The sequence below is a fragment of the Leuciscus leuciscus genome (assembly GCF_965113295.1).
Source record: "Leuciscus leuciscus genome assembly, chromosome: 24".
Classification (NCBI taxonomy): Eukaryota; Metazoa; Chordata; class Actinopteri; order Cypriniformes; family Leuciscidae; genus Leuciscus; species Leuciscus leuciscus.
This window is the reverse complement of record NC_138723.1, coordinates 1956202-1971201: the sequence shown is the minus strand read 5'-3', so window position 1 is coordinate 1971201 and position 15000 is coordinate 1956202.

The following is a 15000-nucleotide window of genomic DNA, read 5'->3' as shown; positions in this document are numbered from 1 at the left end:
AAATATACCACATCTTAGATAAAAATAAAGAGTTTAAAACCAGTACTTTCCCTTTTAAAAATAATTGTCTTTGTTTCCAAAAGTTTAGTCTTTTTTCCATTTTTCCTATAGTCTCCTCCCAAACCAGGTCTCTTGTTCTAATTTCATCCCTTCCAAGTGTTATTCCTAAAATCTTTAGTTCATTCATCTGTTCTTTAAAGTCCCATTGTCTTCCTAAAGTATCTACCTGCCCCATTCTCATATATTCTGTTTTATCATTATTGACTTTAGCCCCTGTTCCACCACAATATTTTTGCAATATTACCATTGCCTTTTCAATACTCTTAAAATCTTTTAAAAACAAGGTGGTGTCATCTGCATATTGAAAAATTTTAGGCTGCACATCCTCCTTTCCCAAAACTATTCCTTTAATTTGTTTTTCTTTATTTATTGCAAGTCCTAATGGTTCAGCAACTAAAGTGTACAGTAGTGCTGATAATGGACATCCCTGCCTTATAGACCTCGATATCTTAATAAAATCTGTTAAAAACCCATTTACTTTAATACAACTTAAAATGTCATTATATAAGCATTTCATCCATCCAATAAAAATTTCCCCAAAACCAAATTTTCTCAGTATATCAAATAAATATTTGTGCTCTACTCTATCAAATGCCTTTTCCAAATCTATACTTATCAAATATCCTTCTTCACCTTTTTCTTTCATATACCACATTAAATCTCTAATACTTGTTACTATATCCAATATATCTCGATTTAAAACACCATATGCCTGGTTTGTTTTTATAATGTTTGGAATCACTTTTTTCAGTCTGTTTGCTAGAATCTTGGCCAGTATCTTGTAATCCGTATTTAACATGCTCAATGGTCTATAATTTTTAAGATCTTCTCTTTCTCCTTTATTTTTATATATAATCTTGATCATTCCTTTCTTCATACTTTCACTTAATTTTTTCTGTTTAAAAATATCAATAAATAGATCATGCATAATTGGCGTTAAAACATTCTTAAAAACCTTATAAAATTCAGATGGTAAACCATCTAGGCCTGAACTTTTCCCATTACTCATCTGTTCTATAGCTTCATCTATTTCTTCTTCTTTTATTTCCTTATCACACATTTTCTTATCATCCTCATTTACTTTTATTTCAATTTGATTCAATAAAAACTCTTCATCTTCCTCGTTAATAACATCTTTTTTAAATAAAATAGCATAAAAATCCTTCACTTCCTTTAAAATACCTTCTTTTTCTTTCACAACCTTTCCGTTTTTTGAAATACTTTTGATCATTTCTGCTTGTTTTCTTGTTTTTTCCAAATCATAAAAAAATTTTGTACTCCTTTCTCCTTCTACTGTATTTTTCGCTCTACTTCTTATTTTAGCTCCCATGCACTTTTCCTCCTCTATTTTTTTTAATTTCTCTTCTAATATGACTATTTTACTCCCATCCATCCTACCTTCTAACACTTTTTTCATTTCTTCTTCCCATTCCTTGTTTAATAATCTTTCTTTACTTTTCTTTATTCTTTGCATTTTCTTTGAATACTCAATAGATAATTTTTTAATATCTATTTTTAAATTATCCCACCAAACACTTTTTGCTTCTTCATATAAGACATTATTAATACTATGTATTATGCAATTTTCTACTTCCATTTTATAAAAGTCATTTTTTAAAAGTTCTGTATTAAAAACCCACACCCCAGGTCCTCTCTCAACACCACAATAATCAATAATTACATTTAAAAAATCATGATCACTTCCACTAAACATTTTGTAAAAAACTTTTGTAATAAAATTCCCTAACTGTCTATTACATAATACAAAATCAATTCTACTTTGTTTTAAAACATTATTTACCATTTGTCGTCTTGAATATTCTCTTTTTACTCTGTTTCTTTCCCTCCATAAATCTATAAATCTATGATTTTCCATAACTTTCTTTAGTTCTTTCCTTCCAACATCTGCTCTATACACCATATAATCCTCCACATCAATTCTTTCTAAAACAGTATTAAAATCACCAATTACAATCACATTTTTATAGTTCTCTATTAGAACATCCATTTCTTTAAAAAAAGCAACTCTTTCTACATCTTCATTTGGTGCATGAATATTACATATTGTTATTTCTTCTTCTTTTCCTTCGACCTTAACCACCAATGTCCTTCCTATATTATCTGTAAATATTACTGTTGCTTTTTGTATTGTCCCCCTTCTAATTAAAATTGCTACTCCTTTTTTCCTTTTAGGATCATTATTGTAAAAAAAATCCCCATCCCATATTTTCTTCAAATCATTAATTTTTTCAACATTCCATCCTGTCTCTTGTATACATATTATATCATTCTTCTTTGTTAAGTGATTAATATTTTCAAATTTGGTCATAGTTGACAATCCCCTTGCATTGATTGAAACTATGCTCAATTGACTCATATACACACAAAAAAAAGAAATATAGAAACAAACAAAAAACCACATCACTTTTTTTCAGTCTCTTTCAAAACCACCTCTCCTGAGCAAGCCATTTCAGCTTTCTTTTTCTTTTTTCTTTAGATTCTCTTCTTATTCTTTGTTTTTCCATCACCTTCTCAATGTTTATTTGTCCTGTTGTTTTCAATTTACTCCCACCGCTCAAACTGTTTTTCTTCACACTTTCCTTTCCACCAATTGCTTTATTCTTAGTGTCTCTTACCTCATCTATGTTTGTACTGTCCTTTGCTCCATCATTGTCTTCTTCTTTATTCTTCATCCCATCCTGTTCAGCTTTTTCTGCAAGTAGTTGTATATCTGTCATTATTTCCGTGTCTTTTCCTCCGTTCTGTTCATTTTTACTTCCTCCTTCTTCTTCTCTGTTCTGTATTTCCATAGTTAATCCACGTGTTTGTTGTGGTGCACTTCCTTCATCATCCTCTTCCACATTCTCCACGTCGTTGAGTGTCTCTGTCTCCATTTCCTCATGTTCCTCTTCAAAGGTTTCACAAATGCACCTGTGAAATGCCTTTCCGCAGCCTTGGCACCGCGGGGCTTTGCAGTCCCGCGCATAATGCCCCTGCTCCAGACATCCTCTGCATATCAGTTGAGGACAGTCCTTTTTTTCATGGTCAGCACTTGCACATATTCTGCAGGTCTTCACCTGGTGATCATGAATCACCCTGAAAAACTGCGTTCCTTCCTCCGTTTCAAATCGTGTGTTATATGGCAGTGACACCACATCTTTTGGAAATTTAACTCTTATAAATCTCGTACCATCCGCCACAGTGGTCCCTGGGTAATACCTCCTTCTCAGAGGAAGTATCGGTGTAACCCCCCAGCTTGTCAGTTTTTGTAAAACATCCTCATCATTTATGTAGTTTGGCAAGTGTAAAAAAGATACCATCCTTTCAGTTGTACAAAGTTTTCTTATTTCGCAACATTGTCCATTTATTTGAATTCCATCCAATAATTGTTCACAGTCTTCTTCTTTCTCCAATGTAAGTTCATATTCATATTCAGTTTTTTTCCTTAGTCCATATAATTTGCCAATTCCAGTTGTGTCCTCTACCGCTTTAATTATCATCATAATCGTTAATAGTTCTGGGTTTTTCACATTCATTGTCAGGGTAGTTTCTTTTTTGTATTCTCTCTGATATCTCATTTTTCCTCTCAATTTATTTATCATGTCAACTTTTTGACTGTCTTCTTTCCTTTTTTCACCATTTTCATCATCCTTTTCTTTACCTTGTATCTTCTGTTGTTCAATGCTTCCTTTCACCCTTTCAGCTCCATTTCTCTTCTTTCTCGATACCACGGTTGCCCATGTTTCTTCTTCCTGATTTTCATTTTCTTCTTGCATTATCCTTTCGCATGGATTAGTCTCTTCATTCAAGTCCTTGTCCTTTTTCTCATATCCTTTTTCCAGTCCTATTTCAGTATCCATTATGTCCGTCCTTGTTTGTACACCTCTCCACCCAAATCAAAAGTAAAGAACTCCACCCCAAACAGTTATACAACTGCTTGGGGTTAAAACGTGAAAAATAATAACAAAAGTAAGCTTTATAACTTGTAACTAAATAAAAAACAACAAAAACTTAACAAAAATATGGAGAGCCTTTCTCCCCAACTGCAGCCAATTCACTTCCTGGAACGTACCAACGAGATCGGGCGTTCTCAAAGTGGTATGGCCGTAAGCGAAATCTGCTGTCAAAAACTGGCTTTTTGAAGAAATTCATAGAATTTTTCAGGCCTTCTGAAGAAACTCTGCTCCCAAGACCGGGCATGTTGAATAAACTCAGAGAATATATCAGGCTTTATGAAGAATCTCATGGACTCTTTTTTTTTTTTTTTTTTTTTTTTTAAAACAAAAATGCTTACAGCACCTGGTATTCCCAGGCGGTCTCCCATCCAAGTACTAACCAGGCCCGACCCTGCTTAGCTTCCGAGATCAGACGAGATCGGGCGTTCTCAACGTGGTATGGCCATAAGCGAAATCTGCTGTCAAAAACGGGCTTTTTGAAGAAATTCATCAAATTTTTCAGGCCTTCTGAAGAAACTCTGCTCCCAAGACCGGGCATGTTGAAGAAACTCAGAGAATATTTCAGGCTTTTTGAAGAATCTCATGGACTCTTTTTTTTTTTTTTTTTTTTTTTTTAAAAACAAAAATGCTTACAGCACCTGGTATTCCCAGGCGGTCTCCCATCCAAGTACTAACCAGGCCCGACCCTGCTTAGCTTCCGAGATCAGACGAGATCGGGCGTTCTCAACGTGGTATGGCCGTAAGCGAAATCTGTTGCCAAAAACGGGCTATTTAAAAGGTTAGAACATTAGTGAAGTAAACTAAAAAGCTTACAGCACCTGGTATTCCCAGGCGGTCTCCCATCCAAGTACTAACCAGGCCCGACCCTGCTTAGCTTCCGAGATCAGACGAGATCGGGCGTTCTCAACGTGATATGGCCGTAAGCGAAATCTGCTGCCAAAAACGGGCTATTTAAAAGGTTAGAACATTAGTGAAGTAAACTAAAAAGCTTACAGCACCTGGTATTCCCAGGCAGTCTCCCATCCAAGTACTAACCAGGCCCGACCCTGCTTAGCTTTCGAGATCAGACGAGATCGGGCGTTCTTTTTTTTTTTTTTTTTTTTTTTTTTTTTTTCAAGTACTAACCAGGCCCGACCCTGCTTAGCTTCCGAGATCAGACGAGATCGGGCGTTCTTTTTTTTTATTTTATTTTTTTTATTAAGAAATTCAATCAATAAAATACATTTAAAACAATAAAAAATACAAATTGTCTTTCCACAATCATCTCTACATCACATATCTCTCTTTTACATACATTATTTAAAAATCTCCTCCGGTTCCCGGCAGCTTCCACATTAAATCTATTAAAACACAACAAACTTTTGGGGTAAAAACATCATAAAAAGCATCCAACATATTTTCATATTTAAAATACTCATACAATCTTTCAATATATAATTCCGTTTTCCTTTTAAACACAGCCCAAACATCCAACACGATTTTTTCCTTTTTTGCTACAATTCTTCTCTCCCATATTGCACTTTTCATTAACATTACACACAGATTAATAAAACTTTTGTTTTTACCCTTTTCTTCCATCCCAAACATCACCACTCTATTCCATTCTACAGTTTTCTCATTTTGTTCCCCTCTCAGTATTTCAATCAGTCGTCTACCTTTTTCCATAAAATCTACCAATTCTCTACAATTTAAAAACAAGTGTAAAAAACTTTCATCTTCAACATTACACACTTTACATGTTTCACTTAGTTCCATTCCGATTTTTTTCAATATAATGTCAGTGAAAATTGCTCTGTGTCTAATTAAATACTCCAAACTCTCCAATTTTGCCTCTATCATTTTACCCTTCATGTTATTCCATATGTCATCTTCTTTTAAGTCGTCATATTTCTGTACCCAGTACTCATTAACCTTTGGTTTCTTAAAAACCCCCTCTCTAAAAAAACAGTAAAACATTTTCACAGTACATTCATTAAAATCATATAGTTTGTCTCTCAACTCTACATACTGTCATAATGACTAGATGAGACAGGAAGCAAGTGCAAGTAATATTTATTACGGCAACACAGTCAACAGTACAAGCAGAAGTGAGATGGGTGACGCAGGGACAAGATGGTCAGGATCCGTGATGAAGTGCTGTGACGGTGACGGTGAGACGACGACAAAATCCACGAAGAACGGGAACAGGAACACAAGGCAGGAACGGACACCGGAACACCAACACAGAGGACATCAACCAACGATCTGACAAGGATGATACAACAACGGTGAGTATTTATAGAAGAGTGGATTGCTTGCAGCTGGTGAAGTGATGATGATCAGCTGGAGCGGATCAGGTGATGTCATACACACACCCACTGCACACGCGCTCACACAACAACATAAACACGAGACTAAAAGGAACAGAGAATACGTCTACCGTGACAGTACCCCTCCTCCTAAGAACGCCTCCTGGCGTTCCCAGGCCCCCCTACCTGTCGATTGAAATCATCGATAAGGGAGTGATCCAGGATGTCTCTAGCAGGTACCCAACTTCTCTCCTCCGGACCGTAACCTTCCCAGTCCACCAAGTACTGAAATCCGCGTCCCCTCCGCCTAGAGTCCAGAATACGATTAACCGAATAAGTGGTCTCCCCATCTACGAGTCGCGGTGGGGGAGGAACCGGGACAGGCGGATTAATGTGAGAATGAAACACTGGTTTAATCTTAGACACATGGAAGGCGGGATGAATCCTCCTGTACGCGGGAGGCAATTTGAGGCGGACTGCCACCGGACTAATGATTTTGGTGACAGTAAACGGGCCAATAAATTTAGGTGCAAGCTTATTAGAGACGGTACGCAAAGGAATGTTCTTAGTAGAAAGCCACACTTTTTGACCCACGACGTATACGGGAGGCTTCGACCTGTGGCGATCGGCCTTGGCCTTGGTGCGCGCTCCCACTTGGAGTAGAGTCTCACGGGCTCTAGTCCAAGTACGATGACACCTCTGGACAAAGGCGTGAGCGGAGGGAACCGCAACCTCGGATTCCAGACTGGGAAAAATAGGTGGCTGGTAACCTACACTACACTCAAATGGAGAAAGGCCCGTGGCCGACACTGGCAACGTGTTGTGAGCGTACTCCACCAAAGAGAGTTGCTGGCTCCATGAGGAAGGATTCTTGGACACCAAACATCGCAACACCCTTTCCAAATCTTGGTTGGCTCTCTCGGTCTGACCATTGCTCTGGGGATGAAACCCTGAGGACAGACTAACCGTCGCCCCCAGTAATCTACAAAATTCTCGCCAAAATTTGGACACAAACTGGGGACCCCTGTCAGAGACCACGTCAATCGGGAGGCCATGTAAGCGAAAGACGTGGTCTACGACGGCTACCGCTGTCTCCTTAGCTGAGGGTAATTTGGGTAAGGGGACAAAATGGGCTGCCTTCGAGAACCGGTCCACCACGGTCAAAACGACCGTGTTCCCTTGAGAGGGTGGGAGGGCGGTAATGAAATCTAGAGCGATATGGGACCAGGGTCTCGAAGGAACCGACAGCGGTTGAAGTAACCCATCAGGAGGTCGATTGGAAGTCTTACCAGTGGCACAAACCGAGCAAGCCAAGACAAAATCGTGAATGTCGCGAGCCATACGTGGCCACCAGAATCGTTGCTTGACTAAAAAACTAGTCCGATTAACTCCTGGATGGCACGCCACGTTGGAACCATGACCCCACTGGATAACGTCGGACCGTAATCCCTCCGGCACGAATAAGCGGCTCGGTGGACACCCGGGCGGAGGCGTTACCCCTTCTAAGGCCTTCTGGACCCTCGATTCGATCTCCCATGAGAGTGTGGAAACGACTAGAGTTTCGGGCAAAATGCACTCGGGAGTAGTCGGGCGTGCGGAAAAATCAAATATGCGAGATAGAGAGTCGGGTTTGATGTTCTTAGAACCCGGGCGGTACGAAATAGAAAAATCGAAACGACCGAAAAAAAGTGCCCACCGAGCCTGCCTGGAGTTCAGTCTTTTAGCAGTGCGAATATACTCTAAATTCTTGTGATCAGTCCAGACGATAAAAGGTACCCCTGACCCTTCTAACCAGTGGCGCCATTCCTCCAACGCTAGCTTAACTGCCAACAACTCCCTGTTGCCAATGTCGTAATTACGTTCTGCCGGGGACAACCGATGAGAAAAAAAACGCGCATGGATGCACCTTGTCGTCTACAGGGGAGCGTTGGGACAACACTGCACCTACTCCCACCTCTGACGCGTCGACCTCCACCACGAACTGACGTGATGGATCAGGGGCGACAAGAATGGGGGCTGAAACAAAGCGGCCTTTCAGTTTAGTAAACACAGCCTCGGCTGTGTTAGACCACCTGAACGTCGTCCTGGGGGAGGTCAAGGCGGTCAGAGGTGCGACTAGTTGGCTGAAATTGCGAATAAAACGCCGATAGAAGTTGGCGAACCCCAGGAACCTCTGCAGGGCCTTGCGAGAATCCGGGCTTGGCCAATCTACCACAGCCTTGATCTTCTCAGGGTCCATCCGCATCCCCTCAGACGACACGATGTACCCAAGGAAAGGAACTGACTGTGCATGGAATTCGCATTTCTCCGCCTTGACAAAAAGCCCATTCTCTAGCAACCTCAGAAGCACTCGTCGGACGTGTTGCACATGTTCCTGGAGAGAAGAAGAAAAAATCAATATGTCGTCCAGGTAGACATATATGAACTGATCGATCATATCTCGCAACACATCATTGACCAGTGCTTGGAAAACTGCCGGGGAGTTGGACAGCCCGAAGGGCATGACCAAATATTCAAAGTGCCCCCTGGGGGTGTTAAAGGCAGTCTTCCACTCATCCCCCTCCCTAATGCGAACCAAATGATAAGCGTTACGCAAGTCCAATTTAGTGAAGATGGACGCTCCCTGCAACCTCTCGAAGGCTGAAGACATCAACGGCAAAGGATAAGTATTCTTTACCGTGATGTTATTCAACCCCCGGTAGTCAATACAAGGTCGCAGAGAACCGTCCTTCTTCCCCACAAAAAAGAACCCCGCCCCCGCTGGAGAAGAGGAAGGGCGAATGAACTTGGTTGCTAGAGAATCAGAAATGTATTTCTCCATAGCCTCCCTCTCCGGAATAGAGAGTGAATATAACTTGCCCTTAGGCGGAGACTTACCTGGCAGTAGATCTATCGCACAGTCATAGGGACGATGCGGAGGAAGAGAAGCAGCACGAGACTTACTGAACACTTCCTTCAGGTCCAGATACTCCGCGGGCACGTTAGACAAATCCCCTGTTTCCTCCTGAAAAACAGAAACAGGCACGGACGAACAAGCAGACACGAGACAAGACTTATGACATTCCTTGCTCCACTCCAGCACGACTCTATGATGCCAGTCCACTCGAGGGTTGTGTTGAATGAGCCAGGGATGTCCGAGGACGACGGGTGCCAGAGGTGAATCCATGATGTAGAATGAAATAGTCTCAGAGTGGTTACCAGAAGTGATGAGGGTTAATTCTTCAGTGGATAGTGAAATGGTGGGAAGTGTCTGTCCATTTAGAGCGTGAACTGCGATTCTGTGGGTGAGAGGTTTGAGGGGAATTTGTAACTGTTGTGCGAATGAGTGGTCCATAAAATTACCTTCAGCCCCAGAATCCAGAAGTGCTCGACAGTCGTGCTGGTGGACTGACCATCTTAGTCTTACCGGGAGGAGCGTGGAGGTAGATGTAACAGCTGATGAGGTCTTCCTGGCGGAGATCCCACCCGATAGTAGCCTCAAGTTTACTATCGGGCTTGGCCTTTTACCGGGCAGTTGTATGAAAAATGTCCCGCTCCTCCACAATATAGGCAAAGGCCCTGGGACCTCCGCCTCTCCCTCTCCTCCCGGGAAAGCCGAGCTCGACCCACCTGCATGGGCTCGGGATCGTAGACTGGGCTGACCACGTCCCTGCCGTTGGATCTTGAACCGTCGACCCCTCCGAAGGTACGGGTGGACGGGACTCGACGTTCGATCCTGGATAGCCGAGCGTCCACCCGCAGAGCCAAGTCAATCAACCCGTTCAGTGTGGTAGGTAGATCCAAGGCGTAGATCTCCTTCTGGACGTGGTCAGCCAACCCATGCAGGAACATATCCCACTGCGCCTCCTCGTTCCAGCCGCACTCCGCCGCCAGGGTCCGGAATTCGATAGAAAAATCTGAAACTGATCTTTCACCTTGACGAAGATCCGCCAATGTCCTGGCAGCCTCTCTCCCCGAAAGCGCTCGGTCAAAGACCTTCTTCATTTCGGCGGAGAGGGTCTGGAACGAGGCGCAGCATGGATGTTGATTCTCCCACACCGCCGTTCCCCAGAGTGCCGCCCTCCCAGTCAGCAAGGTGATAACGAACGCCACTTTGGCCCGTTCCGTACTGAAAGTCTGTGGTTGAAGAGCAAAGTGCATTGAACAACGCGTCAAGAATGCTCTACAAAAAGCTGGTTCACCTGAATAGGTCTCCGGTGTGGGCAGACGAGGCTCGGACTGGGAGGGTCTTGCAGGTGTTGCGGGGGGAACAGCCGGTGTGGGCGGCGCAGCGGGAATCTGTAGGCGCTGGATCTGCTGGGTGAGCTCGGACACCTGCGTCACCAGGGCTAGTACTGCGCGACCCGTGTCGCCGATCTCCTGTTGTTGCGAATCCATTCTTCGGATACTGTGATGAACAAACTCCTCGAATGATCCAGAATCCGCGCTCGCTGCTTCCATTCCGTGGTCAGATCGTTCTGTCATAATGACTAGATGAGACAGGAAGCAAGTGCAAGTAATATTTATTACGGCAACACAGTCAACAGTACAAGCAGAAGTGAGATGGGTGACGCAGGGACAAGATGGTCAGGATCCGTGATGAAGTGCTGTGACGGTGACGGTGAGACGACGACAAAATCCACGAAGAACGGGAACAGGAACACAAGGCAGGAACGGACACCGGAACACCAACACAGAGGACATCAACCAACGATCTGACAAGGATGATACAACAACGGTGAGTATTTATAGAAGAGTGGATTGCTTGCAGCTGGTGAAGTGATGATGATCAGCTGGAGCGGATCAGGTGATGTCATACACACACCCACTGCACACGCGCTCACACAACAACATAAACACGAGACTAAAAGGAACAGAGAATACGTCTACCGTGACACATACACTTCTTTCCCTTGTTTCTCTTCTTCCATATTTTCTATTCTTTTTATCCACTCCTTAGGTATTGCTTCTTTCATTATTTCATACTTATTTTTTAGTTCTTGTTCATTAAAATCCTCTTTTGCCACTTCCATTGTATCTATTATATACTGTAATGGTAAAAATCCCTCTTTAAATTCATATAAAATATCTCTGACTCTTGTGATCCCAACATCCCACCATTTCTTTAAAAAAATCACTTTCCCCTGATTTAAAATGCAGCTGTTTAAGAATAAAGGCTGGTTTAAAATGCTCTCTCTACCTTGAAGATTAAAATTAACAATAGTTAGAAATTTCCCCCAAGCACTCATCAATTCTTTGTAAAAATCTGGCATTCCTTCCATCATCCAATTCTTAGTTTTCATCCATAAAATATTATCTCCCAAATTAAAATTCCCACATTTATTTAAAAAATATTCCATTGTCTTTTTCCATGCTGTTTTACTTTTCTCATCTAGATACTTTTTTATTACTTTAACTCTTAAGCTATTTTTTCTTTGTTCCACATCTATCAATCCCATCCCTCCCTTTCCTACTTCACCTATTACAGTATTATATGCAATTCTTGGTGGTTTTCCATCCCATATAAAATCCAAAAAACATTTTTTCAACCTTTTTTCCACCCACATCGGCATAGAAGTCACATATAAAACATACCATAGCTTTGCTACCATTAAAACATTTACAATTAAAACCTTCCCTTTTAAACTTAAAGTCCTCAATTTCCAAAAAGTTAACCTTCTTTCAATTCCTCCTAATATTTCTTCCCACATTACTTCTTTAACATACTTTTCGTCTTTCCCTATTAAAACACCTAAAATCTTTATTTCCTTTGATTCTTTAAAATTAAAATCATTTGCTAAAACACTCACTCTTCCAAATCTCATATATACTGTTTTCTCTTCATTTATCTTGCTCCCAGATCCCCTACAAAACGTCTGTACCACTTCCATTGCCTTTTTAACACTCTCTATATCCTTAACCATTATCGTTGTATCATCTGCGTATTGAAATATTTTTTCATTTTCCCCACTCTCTTCAATGTCTATCCCTCTTACTTCTTTATCTATTTTTACAGCTAATCCCAATGGTTCTGCAATTAATGAATATAAAAGTGCTGATAGTGGACATCCTTGTCTTATTGACCTAGTTAATTTAAAACATTCTGTTAAAAAACCATTACATTTTATTCTTGTTATTGCTCCTTTATATAAAATTGTAATCCATTTGATAAAGCTTTCCCCAAACCCATACCCTCTTAAAATCTCAAATAAATAATCATGTTCTACTCTGTCAAAGGCCTTTTCAAAATCCAAACTAATAACATATCCGTCTTTATTTTTTACTTTCATATACCTTATTCTATCTATTATACTTATTGTTGTGTCTGCTATATCCTTCCCTTTCACTCCATACACTTGATTTGTTTTGATTATGGTTGGCATTACCTCTTTCAATCTGTTGGCTAAAACCTTTGTTAAAATTTTCAAATCTGTATTCAGCATTGTGATTGGTCTATAATTTTTTAAGTCTACTTTTTCTCCTTTTCTTTTATATATCAACTTAATTAATCCCATCCCCATTCTCTGATTCATTTCCTCTTTCTTAAAAATATCTTCATATACTTCTTTTAAAATACCAGTTAAAAAATCCTTAAAAGTTATATAAAATTCATTCCCTAAACCATCAATGCCTGGACTTTTCCTTTTATTCAGTTCACTTATTGCTCTTTTTATCTCTTCTTCTCTTATCTCTAGGTCACACTCTTTTTTGTCATCCTCTCCTACTTTGGTCTTTATTTGTTTCAATAATTCTAGTTTTTCTTCCTCTTTTACTCCTTCTGCTTTAAATAGCTTTTCATAATATGCTTTTATTGCTTTTAATATCTCCTCATTTGTTTCCACTATCTCTCCATCTTCCCTTTGTATTCCTTTAATTGTTTGTGACATTCCCCTTCTTCTTTCCAAGTCAAAGAAAAACTTTGTACATTTCTCTCCTTCCACTGTATACTTTGCTTTACTTCTTAATCGTGCCCCGTTATATTTCTTCTCTTCTATTTCTTTCAGTTTTCCCTCTATTTCCTTTATTTTTTGTATATCTTTTTCGTTCATGTTCAATTCCTTTTCTAGTTGTTCTCGTATTTCTCTTTCCTTACCATTTTTGCATCTCTGGATTATCCCACAATATTTTATGGTAAACTTTTTGATTAAATACTTCACATTTTCCCACCAAATCCTTTTGTCCTCTCTATACATTCCGTTTTCTTTTTCCTTTGTTATGATTTCTTGTACACTCAAAACATAGTCTTCATTCTTTAAAATCCCTGTGTTTAAAACCCATACTCCCGGCCCTCTTTTCACTGTATTCCAATCTATTTGCATAAAAATAGGTTTATGATCGCTTAAACTTGTTTCTTCGTACCTTATTTTTTCTAAAAAACTTTCTATATTCCTTGTACATAAAATAAAATCGATTCTTGTTTTACAAATAAAATTCCCCACTATTTGTCTTCTTGAAAATTCTTTTCTCTTTTCATTTCTTTCCCTCCATACATCAATCAAATTATTTTCTTCCATCAGCCCTTTTAACTCTTTTCTTCCTGTATCCGTCTTAAAAACCATTCCTTCAGCCATGTCCAATTTACTAAAAACAACATTAAAATCCCCCATAATAACAATTTCCTTATATTTCCTTAAAAGTTCCCTTAAACCATTAAAATATTCCCTCTTCTTAATCTCTTCCGGTGGTGCATGCACATTTACCACAAGTATTTTGTTCTCTTCATATTCCATTTCAAAACCTATACATTTCCCGACTTTATCTTTATATACTACTTTACATTTTATATCTCTATTTTCTCTTATTAGTACTGCAACTCCTCTTCCAAATCTATCATCACCGTTGTTGTATAAAATCTCTCCATTCCATTTTTTCCTTATTTCACTTATATGCACATCTTTCCAGTTAGTCTCTTGTAACATTATCACATCTTCTCTTTTGCACATTTCCTTCACTTTTTCAAATTTCCTTATATCCCTTAACCCTCTAGCATTAAAAGTAACCATTTTTAAAATCATAACACAAAAAAAAGTTCTTAAAAAGACATTGCTAAAATCCATCTTTTCATCCAATCTCCTCCGAGTCCTTTACCAGCTCCTCTCCATCTATACTTTGTTGCTCACCTTTTAAAGTCACTCTTTTTCTCGCTCCTTCAGTGTTCGGTTTTATCTTTACTGATCTTCTCCTTTTACTTGATTTAACTACATTGTCATCTTCTTCATTTTCCGCTTCCTTTTCCATTTCCACGTTCTGCTCCTTGTCCTTTTGTTCCGCTCTGTCCACTTCACTTTCCAAGCATACATTCATGTCCATTTGTGTCCAGTTTTCATCCTCTTGTTGTGTTTGTTCCCCCTGCTTATTCTCATTGTCCATCCGTTCCTCACTTCCTTTATTTTCTGTAATTTCGCTCGTCTCATTTCCTCCGTCTTCTTCTTCTTGCTCCTTTTCTGTGTCTCTTTCTAGCACCTGCCCGCTCACCTGCTCCTCTTCTTCCTCCTCCTCTCGCCCCGTCCCGCATTCACATTTAGTGAGAACCTTTCGGCAATCCGGGCACTTAACGGCGTTACAGTTCCTTGCAAAGTGGCCTTTCTCGTCACATTTAAAACACTTAAAATCTGGACAGTCTTTCACCACGTGGTCCGGGCTCATGCACAGTCGACAGGTTTTAACCTGATGACTGTGCATCACTCTGAAATATTGTGGTCCTTCCGCTGTTTCCA